Genomic DNA, 5,610 nt, shown 5'->3' with positions numbered 1-5,610 from the left:
CACGCCTGCACTCCTGTAGGGGGAAGGAATTTCATAAGATTTTGTTCGAGATGGTTTCTACAATATAAATAAAAGATTCCTAGAAAATTGTGAGTCCATAGAAACTATTATTTGGAAATAAGAATTGTTTATTTTTAACGCCCTCGCAATCCCTATTGGAGTTGGAATTTTATAAAATCCATTCTTAGCTGATGAACTTGAAGGGGAGATTACACACGAACATTCCTACCAAATTTAGAGTTTATAGAAGTTACAGTTTGGAAATTAAAAATTCTAACATCCACTCACGCAATCCCTATTGGAAGTAGAATTTATTGAAATCCGTATTGAGATGATCTCCACATGACAAATAAAAGACTACTAAATTAAGAGTCTGTAGGAACTATAGCTAGTAAATTTAAAATTTTCATTGTTAACACCCACCCCCGCAATTCGTATTAAGAGTAGGTTGTCATATAACATAAGTTTTTCTTAATAAATTTGGGAAGTAAAAACGAGAAAAATCACGAAAAATATGTTTTTTTTATGATTTTAAGCCGATTTTTTGTTAAAAAGTATAAAAAATTGTGAAAGTCATCGTAATATTATTTTAAGTTGAACTTTAACTACGAATAACTTTTAACTGAGTTGACTTAGCGAAAAATTATATCAGACCTTTTTTGTAGGCCGTTCAATTTCCTACAAAATATTTATTTATTTTTACTACACAATAACTCGTTGAGATACATCGAAATTCCAAAAAAAAAAAAAAATTCCCGTGTTATTTAATTAAATGGGAAATCAAAAATCACCATGTGACACCTCTAAATATTGATATTAAGAGCTCAAACTTTACCAGAATTTTTTTTTCGTCATCTTGGACGATATTTTCGTTGTAGCTAAAGAAAAAAAAATTAAAAGTTTTTTTTTGGCCCACCCTAATATATATATATATATATCTACTAGCCGTTTCCCGCCCGCTTCGCTGGGCGAATTAAAATAGAAAATAAATAAAATTTTATGTTTCATTATTATTTTTAACTTCCCGCTAAGAAATTGAAAATTTTTAAAAATCGGGAAGTTTTTGTTTTTACCCCGTTATTCGAAAATCGAGTTTTCGTCAGATCTCGACGTTTTGAGGTCCTAGGAAGCTTCCCTGACTATTGCCGCGATGGTGTCTGTATGTGTGTGTGTGTGTGTGTGTGTGTGTGTGTGTGTGTGTGTGTGTGTGTGTGTGTGTGTGTGTGTGTGTGTGTGTAAACCTCTCATAACTTTTGAACGACTTGATCGATTCGATCGCGGTTGGTGCCATTCAAAAGGGTTCGACTAAACTTAGATTTTGAATACAACTTGGACCGATTCGGACCGATAGATTTTGAGAAATCTTGAAAAAACTGCGAAAAAAAATTTTTTTAAATGTGAGAGGTTGGCAATGGCCTGGTCCGCTCGGTGCTCGCTTTTCGAAAGAGTGGGACCCGGGTTCGATCCCAGCACGCACCAATATTTTTCAGTGATTATAATTAAAAATATGTGCGTTACGTTACGTTGCCAGCCTCTGAAAGTGGCAGAGATAGCCGAGCGGCACACGTCTGACTTGGGCGATCACACATTTTAAGCAACAACTTGAATGGGTGACCACTCTAGTCAGCGTTGGCTAGCGCGAGGGATCTCTGCACACTAGGAGAGGGGCCTAATGCTCCAGTGGTCGATAAAGAAGAGTTTCTTATCAATCAATGTAGACTTAACCCAGCTCCGACTGTACTAACATGGGTTTTCTCTGTGGTTTTCCCATGTTACTGTTCCAATAGCCGAGTGGTGAGGATCAGGGCAAATGCGGTACAGAAGGCACAAGTCGGTCCACAGCCGCAATGATAAGGCAGAGTTAACTAAGCAGAATGATAAGGCTTGGGGTGTAAAAGGGCGTTATTACGCCTGTACACTAGAAATCCGTATATAAATAAATAAAATTTTTTTAAATGTGGTTTTTTTTTAATAACTTTTAAACGGCTTGACCGATCAATTCCAAAAACTAATCAGCTCTTAACATAAAAAAACAACGTCGACCGCCACCAAGCCGGTCAAAATCGGTTGATTCGTTCGTGAGTTATCGTTGACGAAAGAAATCGAAAAAAAGTGTTTTTTTTTAATTACACCAAAATTCCTTGTTTGATCAATTTAAACTTAAAGGTTCTTCATGAGGCCTGGAAAACTGCGTCTAACGCCACCAACCATGTGGAAATCGGTTTATTCATTCAAAAGTTATTGCAGTTTTAAAATTTAAGAAATAGTGTTTTATTAAACTTTTACCAGATAGTAAAAGTTCGGTAGTAAGTGCAATTTTGAGCGTTTAAATATGAAATTAGCGGGAAGTTGCAGGGATGGCCTTTAGGGTCAACCGTTTTTCTAATTTTTTTTTTTATTTTTGTATGAACATAAATATGCCCCGTGGATAGAACTGCAAGCATCGATATTGTTTAGACTTGCACAAATTCCAAATTCCATTGAATTAGCTTGTATCTTTCATCCATGTAATTTTTTTAGCTAATTTTCATTGTAACTTTCAATGTGGAATCATTATAATATTTCTGTGGCTTTCTTCCAAAAATTGATAATAATTGACACGAAGAAAAAAATTTGAAATGAGCATTGAAAGTTTTAGTTAAAGTCATTGCAAGTCTCATATGTGAAGTTGAAATTTGTCTAGGTTCAAGTGCGACGAATTTTCTGTTAACTAAAATTTTCTCAGTGACATCAATTTTTATAGAAAATTAATTGTTCATGTTTTTTTATAAATTCTATTGAAATAAGTAACTAAATTTCTTTTCCACATCTCAAGTGCTTGGAAAATGCGTTCATTTTAATCTGTTACATTTTATTTCCGCGATCCCACAATGAAAGAATTCATCGGTTATGTGATCTGCAAAAGTAAAATGAATGTATAATTCTTAGTCCATTGATTGGATAGCTACATGTAAAGTTAAGCTTTGGAAACCTCTCAATGACTTTTTCTCCGCTGCCGAAGAGACGATTGTTGAAAGGAATACACGAATATCCCCACATACACGAAGATCCCCATCAAATTTGGAGTCTATAGAAGTTACAGGTTGGAAATTAAAATTTTAGATTTTAACACCCACCCCCGCAATTCTTGTCGGAAGTAGACTTTATTGAAATCCATTTTGAGATAATCTTTACATGAATAACAAAAGATTCCTATCATATTTAGAATTTTTAGAAGCTATATTTCGAAATTAAAATTTTTTATTGTTAACACCCACCCCCGCGAACCTTATTGGAGGTGATTTATTGTAAAATCCGCTCTTAGATCATTTTTATATTACATATAGAAGACTCTCACTAAATTTGGAGTCTATAGGAGCTATAGCTTGGAAATTAAAAATTTTCATTGTTAACGCCCCCGCAATCGTCTTTGGGGTGGGATATCGTAAAATTTGTTCATAAATCATTTTTACATCACTTATAGAAAATTCCTACAAAATTTGGAGCCTTTAGGGGCTTTAGCTGGAAAATGAAAAATTTTAATTGTTAATACCCACCCCCGCAACCCCCTGTGGGATGAGCTATCGTGAAAATCGTTCATAGACTATTTCTACATCTCTGACAGAAAAGTTCTACCAAATTTGAAGTCTATAGGAGCTATAGTTTAAAAACGGGAATTGTTCATTGTTAACGCCCCCGCAATCCTCTTTGGGGGATGAATTTCTTAAAATCCGGTCTTAGCTGACCTCTACATAGCAAAAGTAATATTCCTACCAAGTTTCACGTTTCTAAGTCCTATGGTTCCCGAGATTTCATGATGAGTGACTCTATAGATGGGAATCCTTCGATTACCATCAAAATTTTTAATTTTTTAGCGGATTTTTTAAAAATTTTCTTACCTACAAAACTTTCTCCTGACAATTCTGAAGATAACGAAAAAAAAAATAGCCCAATCGGTCCAGCCGTTCTCAAGTAATTAAAAAAAAATTAATAAAATTTCTAATATAAAAATAAAAATGTTTATTTAATGCTGTAAGATGAACGGCGGAGTTCATAAGAAAATTTGTTTTTCATCAGTTATTCCATTGGGTATAAGGGGGAGTAGGTGGGTGGGTGCGTGGAAGTGTGTGAGTAGATTCTTAGCTGAATGTAAAAGAACATAATCCGTTTAATATACTCCGTTGAAATCCGAGAAACCAAAAGAATCAAGAGAAAATGCTTGTCTTCTGTTTTTATTAGTGGGATAAATGTTCATAAAAGTAAAAAAGCAATAAAAAATGAAGGAACGTTTGAATTCGAAAAATAAATAGCCATAAACCACCTAGGAAAAATTTCGCATCGAATGGTCGCAGTTATATGTCGATACGATCAGTAGTTTAGGCGTGATTGAGCCTCAAACGAAGACCATTTTCATTATATATATATATATATATATATAGATAGATAGATAGATATATATATAATCGAAGGATTCCCATCTATAGAGTCACTCATCATGAAATCTCGGGAACCATAGGACTTAGAAACGTGAAACTTAGTAGGAATATTACTTTTGCTATGTAGAGGTCAGCTAAGACCGGATTTTAAGAAATTCATCCCCTAAAGAGGATTGCGGGGGCGTTAACAATGAACGATTCCCGTTTTTAAACTATAGCTCCTATAGACTTCAAATTTGGTAGAACTTTTCTGTCAGAGATGTAGAAATAGTCTATGAACGATTTTCACGATAGCTCATCCCACAGGGGGTTGCGGGGGTGGGTATTAACAATTAAAATTTTTCATTTTCCAGCTAAAGCCCCTACAGGCTCCAAATTTTGTAGGAATTTTCTATAAGTGATGTAAAAATGATTTATAAACAAATTTTACGATATCCCACCCCAAAGACGATTGCGGGGGCGTTAACAATGAAAATTTTTAATTTCCAAGCTATAGCTCCTATAGACTCCAAATTTAGTGAGAGTCTTCTATATGTAATATAAAAATGATCTAAGAGCGGATTTTACAATAAATCACCTCCAATAAGGTTCGCGGGGGTGGGTGTTAACAATAAAAAATTTTAATTTCGAAATATAGCTTCTAAAAATTCTAAATATGATAGGAATCTTTTGTTATTCATGTAAAGATTATCTCAAAATGGATTTCAATAAAGTCTACTTCCGACAAGAATTGCGGGGGTGGGTGTTAAAATCTAAAATTTTAATTTCCAACCTGTAACTTCTATAGACTCCAAATTTGATGGGGATCTTCGTGTATGTGGGGATATTCGTGTATTCCTTTCAACAATCGTCTCTTCGGCAGCGGAGAAAAAGTCATTGAGAGGTTTCCAAAGCTTAACTTTACATGTAGCTATCCAATCAATGGACTAAGAATTATACATTCATTTTACTTTTGCAGATCACATAACCGATGAATTCTTTCATTGTGGGATCGCGGAAATGTAACAGATTAAAATGAACGCATTTTCCAAGCACTTGAGATGTGGAAAAGAAATTTAGTTACTTATTTTAATAGAATTTATAAAAAAACATGAACAATTAATTTTCTATAAAAATTGATGTCACTGAGAAAATTTTAGTTAACAGAAAATTCGTCGCACTTGAACCTAGACAAATTTCAACTTCACATATGAGA

This window comes from Cotesia glomerata, linkage group LG9 (assembly GCF_020080835.1).
Source record: "Cotesia glomerata isolate CgM1 linkage group LG9, MPM_Cglom_v2.3, whole genome shotgun sequence".
NCBI classification, from domain to species: domain Eukaryota; kingdom Metazoa; phylum Arthropoda; class Insecta; order Hymenoptera; family Braconidae; genus Cotesia; species Cotesia glomerata.
The sequence above is the reverse complement of the archived record's forward strand: the minus strand, read 5'-3'. Positions refer to the sequence as shown.